The 13,562-nt window shown below is 39.3% G+C and overlaps 1 long non-coding RNA gene and 1 other non-coding gene across 2 annotated transcripts in view; both read right to left on the reverse strand.

Moving 5' to 3' along the window:
* The window catches only part of LOC134759445 (uncharacterized), a 53,390-nt gene that overhangs the window by 30,312 nt on the left and 9,516 nt on the right, over positions 1-13,562 (reverse strand). The gene's annotated exons all lie outside the window — the stretch shown is intronic.
* LOC112130963 (U6 spliceosomal RNA) lies at positions 11,484-11,590 on the reverse strand. Its single transcript, XR_002913131.1, has one exon. It is a non-coding gene; the product is annotated as a U6 spliceosomal RNA (small nuclear RNA).

Genomic DNA, 13,562 nt, shown 5'->3' on the forward strand with positions numbered 1-13,562 from the left:
AACAGAGACATTAGAGTGAATAATGAAAGCACAGGTGGTGGCTATAAATGCTGGAAAGGGAGGCTATCAAATGCAGGGAATTACAGTGAAAGCATATTTCTAGATAAATCCTCACTGTGTTTGTCTAATAAGTGTGTTATCCCCAGAGCCATAAGCTTTCAGAACATAACAATTATGTTGCAGACAAGGCTCATGGCTCCTCTGGTCCAGGACCCTGCCTCAAGCAGGAGCCCAGGAGACTGCAGTGGACACCCTCAGTGGCCCCCTCACTATCTCCCTAACCAGATGGCAGGGACCTCCAGGATGCCAGCCTTATTATTTGGGTCCTGCCACTGCCCTCATCATGGGGTCTTACACAGAGGTGGCACTCAGTAAATATAGGCTAAATGAATAAAAAAGTAGGAGGTTACCCCCAAAAGTTGGAGTTACCCTCAATAATGGCTAATAGTTTCATGCTGTGTGAAGCTGTCTAAACTGTTTTTTATTTGTTTCATATTTTCAGCCTATATGAATTTGAATGATTAGCGAAGAAGTGCTTCTGTTCAATTGTTCTAAACAGTTCTTCCTGCTTTGAAGCAACCCCTTAAGCAGCCCTTGTTCTGATGGGAGAGGGGGCAGATGTATAAATATAAAATTTAAAGCAGAATGTGAATCATCAGAAAGTCAGCAAAGGACCATGAGTATTTAAAGGAAAGGATGAATTTCAGGGAAATAGACATGTTTTGTGGACTAAGTGGTATTTGTGTCAGGTCTTCAGGAGTTTTAAATTTTCAGTAACACAAATAAAAGGGGGAAGATGGCACTTCAAGCAAAGAATTGAGCCCAACAAGGCATGAAGGCAGAAAGCGAAAAATGCATCCTCAAAGTAACTAGTTAGATAAATGTAGGCTAGGGATTCTGGAAGTTAAGGCAAAACACAGGTTGGAATTATACTGTGAAGAGATTTTATTTACTACTGAATTATGCAAGCCATATTTTAGCAGGAAAGAACAGAAGCATAGTTTAGAATACAAATCCAAAAATCAGATTAAAAAGGAAACCTTCTGGATTCTGGGGCTCTCATTAGAAGTCTATGTGCCTTGCTCTTCAAAGTGTGATAGGGAACCAGCAGTTTTACATTATCTGGGAGCATATTAGAAATGTGGAACCTCTGGCTGTCCCAGACCTACAGAATCAGAATCTACATTTGAATGGAATCCACAGGTGATTCTGGTGCACATTAAGATTTAAGAAGCAAGGTCAAAGGAGAACTGGGAAGAGCCTGAACCTAAGTGGCTGCTCAAAGATGGCAGAGAGGAGACAGGAGAGAGATGTGGAAAGGCAATGCGCTGGGGTCATCTGAGGCAGCTGACACTTTAAGCTAGGGACCAAAAGTACAGTGGGGTTATTCTTGGGAATCTCAAGAGGGAAACAGGTAGGGCTCATGGGATGATAGAAAGGTGATAATTTGACTTCACATAGAGAGATGAAGGAGCCTGCAGGGAGTATCCAGATATAGATGTCCAAAAGGCAGCTGGAAAAGCATATTAGCTCATAAATAAAGTCCTCTTGCACTGTATCTCTGCAACAGACATTCAAATGAAAAATGTAATAAATCACCTAGCTGGGCATGGTGGCTCATGCCTGTAATCCCAGCATTTTGGGAGGTCAAGGCAGGCAGATCATCTGAGGTCAGGAGTTCAAGGCCAGCCTGGCCAACATGGCAAAACCCCCATCTCTACTAAAAATACAAAAATTAGCCTGATGTGATGGCACAAGTCTGTAACCCCAGCTACTCAGGAGGCTAAGTCAGGAGAATCACTTGAGCCAGGGAGGTGGAGGCTGCAGTGAGCCAAGATCACACCACTGCACTCCAGCCTGGGCAACAGAGCAAGACTCTGTCTCAAAAACAAACAAACAAAAAAGCATAGCGCCTGGATACAATGTATGAAAAAAGTAAAAAATAAAAAAAAATTACTTAAAATGTTATAAAAGAACAACAAAATATCACAACTAAAAGGAAGCATAGACATCATCCAGTCCAATCCCTTTCTGTGATGGGAGGAATCACGGGTCCAGGAAGGGGCACTGATTTTGACAGGTGACTCAGTAGAGAAATAACTACATTAAGTCACCTGAATGCAAACTCAGGGTTTATTGCACTTCACTGTTATTCTGATAAAATAGGCCTTGGGAATTAGGAATACTGGAGTTGGATTCAAGGAGATATGGCTAGAAATCCAGAAAGAATCAATGGAAGTCTTAGCAAATGGCTCAGTAGGAAAACTTGAGGAATTTTATAACAAGCCTTTGCATGGTGTACGGACGTTGGTCAGGTTTCAGGGCTATTTCAGAATATACTTGGTAGCGGCATACCAAAACCAACTCTAATCTGAAATGCTTATTATATGACAACTATATTAATTAATATTTACATACCACTTAGTATGTACCACTCACTGTTCCAGATGTCTTACCTGTATTTAATCACTTAAAACAACTATATGAAATAGGTACTGATATTCTCCATTTTATAGATGGAGAAATTAAGGCACAAATAAATAACCAAATGTCACAGGGCTCATCAGTGGTGGAGATAGGATTCAAATATGTAACAATTTTTTTATTTTCTTCTTAGAAGACTGGCTATACATATTTTTCCTCCTTTTCATGTAAAACTATAAAACTTTCTGCAAGAATCAATTCTAACTGTGCACAGACTGTTGAGCTAACAGACATGCTTGGCTTTGGGCAGTTTATGGTTATGCTTTAGTCTATATCCTCTTTGGCTAATCCTTGTGCAATTTTGATCTAACACTGGCTTCTGGCCAAAGATGGCAATCCAATTTCATATCCTTTTTAATATTCTTTAGTCGCATTATCTTTAGGTCATTTCTAATGACCATCTTCTTAGTAAACTTTGCCTCTAACATGTTTTAGTAACAGGAGACAGGAAAAGACACACAGCTTCTGCTGTTTTGAAGAATAAAGACCTCTTAACTGTGTTTTCCCTTTTTTGGCTTTGGAGCTAAGATTTCTGTTCAGTGGGGTTTAGTTTCCTTAGACCAGGATCAAGGACACTGGCTGCAGTTGGCTCCCTCCCTCCATCCTGAGGAAGAGCGTCCAGCATGCCACCTGTGCCTCCTTTGTAGCATTGCATGGTAAAACGTGCTCCAACCGTGTTTCCCTTGGAAGGCGCTGGCACTGCTCCTCTGAAATAAATCCGCTCAGCTGGAGAGAGTGGGGGCTGCGGGTGGGGTGCAGAGGCAAGGCCATATTATGGGGACCTTCATTAATGGCATTGTGGGTTGCCTTGATTTTCCACACGTCTGACCAAGTCAATTTCCTGTCTTGGATCCCTTTCCTTGTCAAATTCCAAGTTTTTTGCTCTTCATACTTGGCCTGGCTGTGTGGGTGATCGATTTTAATTTTTCTGCTTAAAATATACCAAGTGTTTGCCTTTTGGAAAGGAGTCCAGAGCAGTGTCAGGGGAAGGGCTCAAAGTTTAATGTTTTCCAAATGATAAAACCAAAATTCTCTTTTCTTCCCCTCCTCTCTCTCATCTCTTTTCATTTCTTTTAAATTTTTGAAAATTTTATATTTTAGGTTGACATACAATAAAATCAACCTTTTAAGTGTATATTCCATGAATTTTAACCAACATAGAGTCATGTAACTATCACCATAATCTTTTCTTTTTTTAAACTCAAACTCTTTGAACAAAATATTAAGTAAATACGCTAATATCTTACATTACATAGAATTATTATTAGCACGAGATGTGGTTATTATCTTCCCCAAAGAGGATTATTTTATTTATTAAGACATTTTTAAACATTGTAACATTTTGTTTATCTCTAAGAAAAAGTTCCAGCTCCAGAATATACAGATATATGTAGACAAGATCAACATTTTCATGGTTTAATACAATTAATTCTACTACACGTACCTTTAAATTTCTTTTTCTCTTTTGGTCTGGTATGAATGATGTTTTCATGGTTTGTTTTGAAGAATCTTGATTTTATTACTTTGAGCAGTTATTTATTTGGGACAAGATAAATGATATCTGGTTGAGAAATGGTATTTACATCTCATAGAAAACAATCTTGTGAAAACAAAATAAGCAGAGGGACACAAATGTCAAGCTTGACTATCACTTCAAATCAATTTCCAAATTTGGGAGGAGTAATCAACATATGAACATGTAGCCAAGTGGAATGGTCTATCTGTTGCTTTTTCTTCAAAAACAAAAATATAGGGCAAAAATTTTGATTATTAAAGAATACTCTGCATGATTCTGAATGGCAATAAAAAGCCCCAAAAAAGTCTATTTAAATAATCTTGACGTTTAGGTTATAAAGAAAAAAGTTTTTTCAGATTTATTTATTAAAGAGTCCTTCTACACTCTGTTGTTTCCTTGGCCTCTCATTCGTTAAGACCCAGCTAAAAGGAATCCTTCCCTGAAAAGATTTGCTTTTTCCCCAGGGCAGAGTTAGCCATTATCTCATCTGTGTTCAGCTCAAATATTTCCTGGAGCATTGAACATTTTGTGTCACAATAATATACTTGTAAGTCTGTCTTTCTTCTTTGGCTGTGAGCAACTGGAGGCAGGAGCCATATCTTATTTATCCTTATTTTGACGAGGCCTTTGCAAAGAATCCAATTGTTAACGAATAAAAAATGAATGAGTAAATAGCATTGAACAGTTGATCAAATGGCCGATATTCATTCAGTATTAGTGTTAGGCGATATTCAGTATTAGTGTTAGAATTAACAAAGCTGTCCTGGTCTTTACCTTCACAGAGATTACAACATGATGAGGGAGAACACAATGATAGATATCAATCTTAGAAAGGATGTCTTTTTCCTGATTGATAGACTACATTTTAAATCAAGTCAGTTAGTATGTTTTATATTATTGTTTTTATGACATCACTAACATTTGATATTACTGTGTTGAGATTTTAGTTTCAGCAAAGGGCTATTAGGTATTTTCTAATTTCAACCTAATTAGAAAATATTTAACTGTTTTTATTTCTTGACTTTTTGTTTCAGTTACTAATAGATGATGCTGAAAATCATCTTTAGACACCCTATCCAGAAATTAAATTGTACACACAAGCTGCATGTGCTATGTGTGCTAAAATCAATAGAATGGGCTGCTAGTTCCTTTCTCTTCACTTACAGGCTTGAATTATATTTATCATGATATTTTTATAAATTAATAGTTTGTTTGGCTGGTCTAGTAACCTGCATCCAAATTTTGATGGCAAACTTTCCCTTTAGAAAATGACTTGATTAAATACAAGAAAACAAGGGGAAAGTAAGGATCATAATTTTCTGTTTACTCACTGTTATCTTATTTTCCTTTATCCCAAGAAAGAAGCAGCCTGCTTATGTTTTGATAATGCTGTTTGTCTGTCAGATGGTGCAGGCAGAAGCCAGCTGTTTCCTATAAAGATATCTTGGGAAATAGCAATATGACTGTCTATAATGGCAAAGGCTATCTGATACCATCTCTAGGGGGTAGTTCTTGTTGAAATTTTGTGGGAGGGTTTTCTAAACAGCAGGCCAAGATGTCAAGAATGGTTATTTGGTTACTGCTGATGCATGCCAAAGTCAATGCAAAATATGTAAAGAGGAAAATAAAATCCTATTTGAGAGAAGAAGGAAACGTTCAGAAGACAGTTCAGAACAGGCAGTGTCCATAGAGGGTGTTAAGATGGAATTGATTAAAAAAAGTCTGATAGTGGGGCTGAAAGCTCAAAGCTGTGAACACAGTCATTGGTGCCCAGATCTTTTCATAGATGTTTTCATAATGGAAGTTCTCAGGATCTGAATGTGATGATGGAGGGAAGGGAAAACAAAGCTCAGAAGACCTCACATGTTCGGAGCTTTGTCATTTCAATGTAGGTTAATTTTCCAATGGAGAACATTAAGGAATTCTCCTCACAGTCACCAAAGAGGAATAGTGCCTCTACCTAGGGAGCACTGGGCCCAGGAATGGGCTCCATAAGGACAAAAGAAGACATATGGAGGACAGGCAGTTCCAAGGGAGGGAGCCCAAGAGAGAGAATTGTGAAGCTGTGTCCCATGAGAAAAGAGTCTGGAGAAAAGTAGTTCAGGAGAAACAGAGCAAGCTTTGCTCAAAAGTTCCCAGAGCTGTTGTAGAAAGTCTTGGCCTGTAAGTTCCTGAAGGCTGGACTAGACTCTATAGAAATAATTTACAAGGTGTATATTTCATCTGAACATAAGTAAAATTCATTTGTTGGATGAGCAACATGTATGGGTATAAATACAAACTAAAGTTGACATTTGACTCCCACTCTCTCTTTAAATCTTCTCATTGAGTGTGGTCTTTCCCTGCCCTGGATAAAAAGCCCTTTAGGTAAACGAAAGTTTTACAGCCACTTAACATGAAAAAAAAAAAGCAAAACAAAACGAAGCAAAAACAAAACAACAACAACAACAAAAAAAAACAGTAATTTAAAATGAAAGGGATGTTATGGGAGTATGACATTTCTCTATTTCTTTGCCTCATGCTTTTTCTCCTCCCATAGCTTGGCTCACCATGATTTCTGACCCTTCCATGTAGAAGGAAGAGAAGGAAGGACAGATAAAGGGGCATGAAAGCCACTGTGACTGTGCTGCTACAATGGCTCACCTTCCCTGGGGCTGGCAGGTGTTTAAGCTGACTCTTTTTTGTGCTCCTCAGGGATCTTTCTTATTCCTGGTTATCGCCTGTCTGCAGTTTCCTTGACCTGGGTGAATGCAGCCTAGTCTGACTGTTTCTCCTTTCCCCTCTGTCCCTTGTAATCTTCCTTCAGCTTCTTTTCTGCTAGGGCTTTAGTATCCTTCAGGTGACCCCACTGAACAAGATCTAAGAAAACTCCCATGCTGTCTTGTTCTCACACAGTGACAATCTGTAAGTGCAGGCCCTTACTATCACAACAGCATTTCTTCTCCACTCCACTGGTAAAGTAACTGGCCAAGTCTTTCTCTCCTCATCCTCCCTTGCTCCACTATGCCTGCCAACCAGAAGCAGCAAGACTCAAATTCTCCAAATGAACCCACCGGAGCCTCTTTCCCTTGAACTGAGATGATGAGAAGGAAGGGGACCCCCCAATACTTTCCTCACAAGACCCTTTCCAATAGCCAACAACTTGAACCTTCTATACCCTCTATGCTGCAGATGAGTCTTGTAATAATTTCTCAGCCAAGATGGTCTGTCATTTTGGAATGTGGCATCTGTTGTCAACAGCAACCAAAATAGAAAGAGTTCCATGTTAACACCCTATAACCCAATGCAGGACTTTTTCTGATAAATAGCATACTGTCTATCATGCTGAGTTGGGAGCTGGACTCATTAGGTAGTTTTCAAACTTTACTGGGGCCAAGTTTTGCAATTTTATGGCAGTGCTTTGGGGACTTTAGGTGGGAATAAGAAGGAAGCCTCAAGTGGTGCTCTGGTTCTGCCACCTTCATGTCAACTGAAATTGCTCAGCTTTTGATTTTTGTATGTTGAGTTTTAACATTAAGATTTCACTAGGAGAATGTTATGCTGGCAAAAAGAGGCTGCTTACCGGGTGGACTCATCTTAACTATTGATTAATTCACTCATCTGTCTATTCTGAGCAAGATACCAGTCTAGGCAGTTTCACTCTGATCCTGGGAATTCAGAACTGCTACTGCAGCTAATCAGCAGGGCTTCCAATTATAAGTTAAAACAGCTCTGCATAGGTCAGCCACTTTTTCACTGGACAAGCTTAAAGGAGTTACTGAAACTTTCTATGCTTCAGTTTTCTCATCTGTTAAATACCTGTCTGGTAGTATTGTTTTGAATTGTGTGTGTCAAGTGCCCTTCATGGTATTTCCTGAGTGCATGTATGTTGGCACTCAGGAAATCACAGCTACATGGCCTTTCAAAGCTGCCTTGGAAGCCAACAAGCAAAGTTCTTAGAAACCATCCTCTCCTGTGTCATTAATTTGAAGGACCTTGCTCTGGTGACACCTGTGACAAGGGTACACCATGTCCTCTCAAACCATTTCCTTCTCCTATACCCTAAGTAAGAGATTAAAACAGAGTTTCCTTGCAGCCTTTTATCATGGATACAGGGCATAAAGGAAATGTCTCCCCAACTGGAATGCAGACCAGGAGCAAGAAATCAGAAGCACCATTTACTGAATAGGGAGTCCTTTCCCCATTACTTGTTGTCAGCTTTGTCAAAGATCAGATGGTTGTAGGTGTGCAGCCTTATTTCTGGTGTCTCTATTGTTCCATTGGTCTATGTGTCTGTTGTTGTACCAGTACTATGCTATTTTGGTTACAGTGGCCCTGCAATATATTTCAAAGTTGGGTAATGTGATACCTCCAGCTTTGTTCTTCTTACTTAGGATTGCTTTGGTTATTTGGGCTCTTTTTGGGTTCCATATGAATGTTAAAATAGTTTTTTTCTAGTTCTATGAAGAATGTCATTGGTAGTCTGATAGCAGTAGCATTGGATCTATAAATTGCTTTGGGCAGTACAGCCATTTTAATGGTATTGATTCTTCCAATCTATGAGCATTAAATGTTTTTCCATGTGTTTGTGTCATCTCTGATTTCTTTGAGCATTGTTTTGTAATTCTTAATGTAGAGATCTTTTACCTCCCTGGTTAGCTGAATTCCTAGGTATTTTATTCTTTTTGTGGCAATTGTGAATAGGATTGCAGTCTTCATTTGGCTCTTGGCTTGGCTATTATTGGTGTATAGGAATGCTAGTAATTTTTGTGCATTAATTTTCTATCCTGAAACTTTGCTGGAGTTGTTTACAGGCTAACGGAGTTTTTGGGTTGAGACTCTTGGGTTTTCTAGATATAAGATTATGTCATTTGCAAACAGGAAAAATTTGACTTACTCTCTTCCTATTTGAATGTCCTTTGTTTTTTTCTCTTGCTTGATTTTCCTGGTCAGGACTTCCAATACTATGTTGAATAGGAGTGGTGAGAGAGGGCATCCTTGTCTTGCACTGGTTTTCAAGAGGAATGCTTCCAGCTTTTACCCATTCAGTATGATGTTGGCTGTGGGTTTGCCATAGATGGCGCTTATTATTTTGAGGTATGTTCCCTCAATACCTAGTTTATTGAGGTAATCATACGTGTTTTGCCTTCAGTTCTGCTTATGTGATGAATCACATTTACTGATTTGCATATCTTGGGTCAATTTTGCATCCCAGGAATAAAGCCTACTTGATCTTGGTGGATTAGCTTTTTTCTGTGCTGCTAGATTCCATTTGTCAGTATTTTGTTGAGGATTTTTGCATCAATTTTCATCAAGAATATTAACCTGAAGTCTTCTTTTTCTGTTGTGTCTCTGCCAGATTTTGGTATCAGGGTGATGTTGGCCTCATATGAGATGAGGAGGAGTCCCTCCTCCTCAATTTTTGGAATAGTTTCAGTGGGAATAATACCAGCTCTTCTTTGTACATATGGTAGAATTTGGCTTTGAATCTGTCTGGTCCTGAGCTTTTTTTTTGGTTGGTAGGCTATTTATTACTGATTCAATTTTAAAGCTTGTTATTGGTCTGTTCAGGGAATCAATTTCTTCCTGGTTCAGTCTTGGGAGGGCGTATGTGTCCAAGAATTTAACCATCTCTTCTAGGTTTTCTAGTTTGTGTGCATAGAGGTGTTTATAGTACTTTCTGATGGTTATTTTTATTTCTGTGGGGTCAGTGGTAACATCCCCTTTGCCATTTCTAATTGTTTTTATTTGCATCTTCTTTCTCTTCTTATTAGTTTAGCTAGTGGCTTATCTTATTAATTTTTCAAAAAAAATAAAACACCTGCTGGATTTATTGATTTTTTGAATGGTCTTTTGTGTCTTGGTCTCCTTCAGTTCAGCTCTGATTTGTGTTATTTCTTTTCTGCTAGCTTTGGGGTTGGTTTGCTCTTGCATCTCTATTTCTTTTAGCTGCGATGTTAAGTTGTGAATTTGAGATCTTTCTAACTTTTTGGTGTGGACATTTAATGCTATAAATTTCCCTCTTACCACTACCTTAGCTGTGTCCCAGAGGTTCTGGTATGTTGTATCTTTGTTCTCCTTAGTTTCAAAGAACTTCTTGATTTCTGCCTTAATTTCATTATTTACCTCAAAGTTAATCAGAAGCATGTTGTTTAATTTTCATGTAATTGTGTGGTTTTGATAAATTATTTTAGTCTTGATTTCTAATTTTATTGCATTATGGTTTGAAAGTGTGTTTGGTATGATTTCAGTATTCTCCTATTTGCTAAGGATTCTTTTATGTCTGATTGTTTGTTCTATTTTACAGTATGTGTCATGTGGTGATGAGAAGAATGTATATTCTGTTGTTTTGGGATGGAGAATTCTGTAGAGATCTATCAGATCCATTTTGTCTAATGTTGAGTTCAGCTCCTGAGTATCATTGCTAATTTTCTGTCTCTGCCTAATACTGTCAGTGGATTGTTGATGTCTCCACCATTATTGTGTGGGAGTCTAAGTATCTTTGTGAGTCTCTAAGAACTTGGTTTATGAATCTGGGTGCTTCTGTTTTGGGTGCATATATATTTAGGATAGTTAGGTCTTCTTGTTGAATTGCACTCTTTACCATTATTGTCATGCCCTCTTTTGTCTTTTTTGATCTTTGTGGTTTAAAATCTGTTTTGTCTGAAATTAGGATTGCAACTCTGGCTTTTATCTGATTTCCATTTGCTTGGTAGATTTTCCTCCATGCCTTTACTCTGAGCGTATGGATGTAATTGCATGTGAGATGGGTGTTTTGAAAACAGCATACTGCTGGGTCTTGGTTTTCTATCTACCTTACCACTCCATGCTTTTTAAGTGGGGGCATTTAGCCCATTTATATTCAAAGTTAATATGGATATGTGTACATTTGATCCTGTCATTCTGTTGTTAGGTGGTTATTATGCTGGCTTGTTTGTGTGGTTGCTTTATAGTGTCACTGGTCTGTTCACTTAAGTGTGCTTTTGTATTGGCTGGTAATGGTCTTTCCTTTCCATATTTAGTGCTCCTTTCAAGTTCTCTTGTCAGGCAGGTCTAGTGGTAACAAACTCCCTCAACATTTGCTTTTAGGGAAAGGATTTTATTTCTCTTTTGCTAAGAAAGCTTAGTTTGGCTGGATATGTAATTCTTGGTTGAAGATTTTTTTCTTTAAGAACATTATATAGGCTCTCAATCTCTTTTGGCTTGTAAGGTTTCTGCTGAGCAGCTTGCTGTTAGCCTGATGAGGTTCCCTTTGTAGGTGACCTGCCCTTTCTCTCTAGCTGCCTTTAACATTCCTTTCCTTTATTTTGACCTTAGAAAATCTGATGATTATGTGTCTTGGGGGTGAACTTCTTCTGTAGAATCTTGCAGAGGTTCTCTGTATTTCCTGAATTTGACCATTGACTTCTCTAGAGAGGTTGGCGAAGTTTTCATAAATGATAACCTGGAACAGTTTTCAAGTTGTTTGTGCCCTCCCCATCTCTTTTCAGGGATGCCAATGATTAAAAATATGGAACACTCCACACATTTGCATATCATCCTTGTGTAGGGACCACACTAATCTTCTCTGTATCATTCCAATTTTAGTACAGATGCTGTTAAAGTGAGCACATAAACCAAGTTTTCTAATAACAGCAAGGCAGATATCTGTTCCCCAAGGGCAGCTGGCTCCTGAGAAAGAGGAGTGAACAGCTAACCATTCTCAGTAGTACTCCTAACCTCACTCATCTAATATTTCTATTTCTGTAGGAAGGAAAAAAGAGTGGGACAATCAGCCAATGTGTTTAAAGGAAATTTCTTGTTATGAAAACAATCCTAAAATTCATATGGAACCAAAAAAGAACCAAAAAGGGTCTCACATAGCCAAGGCAAGACTAAGCAAAAAGAACAAACCTAGAGGCATAACATTACTGGACTTCAAACTATACTACAAGGCTATAGTTACAAAAGCGGCATGGTACTGGTATAAAAATAGGCATGTAAGGCGGGGCGCAGTGGCTCATGCCTGTAATACCAGCACTTTGGGAGGCCGAGGTGGGCAGATTACCTGAGGTTGGGAGTTTGAGACCAGCCTGACAAACATGGAGAAATCCTGTCTCTACTAAAAATACAAAGTTAACTGGGCATGGTGGCACATGCCTGTAATCCCAACTACTCTGGAGGCTGAGGCAGGAGAATTGCTTGAACCCAGGAGGTGGAGGCTGTGGTGAGCTGAGATCGCACCATTGCACTCCAGCTTGAGCAACAAGAGTGAAACTCGGTCTCAAAAAAAAAAAAAAAAAAAAAAAAAGAAATAGGCATGTAGACTAATGAAACAGAATACAAAACCTAGAAATAAAGCTAAATATTTACAGCCAACTGATCTTTGACAAAGCAAACAAAAACATAAAGTGGGGAAAGGACATCCTATTCAACAAATGGTGCTGGGATAATTGGCAAGCCACAGGTAGAAGAATGAAGCTAGATCCTCATCTCTCACATTACACAAAAATCAACTGAAGATGGACCAAAGACTTAAATCTAAGACCTGACACCATAAAAATTCAAGAAGATAACATTTGAAAAACTCTTCTCAACGTTAGCTTAGGCAAAGAATTCATGACCAAGAACCCAAACACAAATGCAACAAAAACAAAGATAAATGGATGGGACCTAATTAAACTAAAAAGCTTCTGCACAGCAAAAGAAATAATCAGCAAACAGACAACACACAGAATGGGAGAAAATTTTTGTAACCTATGCACCCAACGAAGGACTAATATCCAGAATCTACAAGAAACTCAAAAAATAAAGCAAGAAAAAAACAAAATGGGGGTCCCTTCCAAGATGGTCGAACAGGAACAGCTCCGGTCTGCAGCTCTCAGTATGATCGATGCAGAAGACAGATGATTTCTGCATTTCCAACTGAGGTACTTGGTTCATCTCATTGGGACTGGTCAGAAAGTGGGTGCAGCCCACAGAGAGTGAGCCAAAGCAGGGCAAGGCATCGCCTCACTTGAGAAGTGCAAGGGGTTTGGGGATTTCCCTTTCCTAGCCAAGGGAAGTTATAACAGACTGTACCGGGAAAATCAGGACACTGCCACCTAAACACTGCGCTTTTCCAATGGTCTTAGCAAATAGCACACCAGGAGATTATATCCCGTGCCTGGCTCAGAGGGTCCCATGCCCATGGAGCCTTGTTCACTGCTAGTCTGAGATGGAACTGGTAACCCTGGCTGGGAGAGGGGTGTCGGTCATTGCTGAGGCTTTAGTAGGTAAACAAAGCAGCCAGGAAGCTCAAATTGGGTGGAGCCCACTGCAGTTCAATGAGTCCCATCTGTCTCTGTAGACTCCACCTCTGGGGGCAGGGCATAGCTGAACAAAAAGCAGCAGAAACTTCTACAGACTTAAACATCTCTGTCTGATGGCTCTGAAGAGAGCAGTGGTTCTCCCAGCATGGTGTTTGAGCTCTGAGAATGGACAGACCACTTCCTTAAGTGGGTCCCTGATACCCGTGTAGCCTAACTTGGAGAAACCTCCCAGTAGGGGCTGACTGACACCTCATACAGCCAGGTGCCCCTCTGAGACAAAGCTTCCAGAGGAA

This window comes from Pongo abelii, chromosome 1, assembly GCF_028885655.2.
Source record: "Pongo abelii isolate AG06213 chromosome 1, NHGRI_mPonAbe1-v2.0_pri, whole genome shotgun sequence".
NCBI classification, from domain to species: domain Eukaryota; kingdom Metazoa; phylum Chordata; class Mammalia; order Primates; family Hominidae; genus Pongo; species Pongo abelii.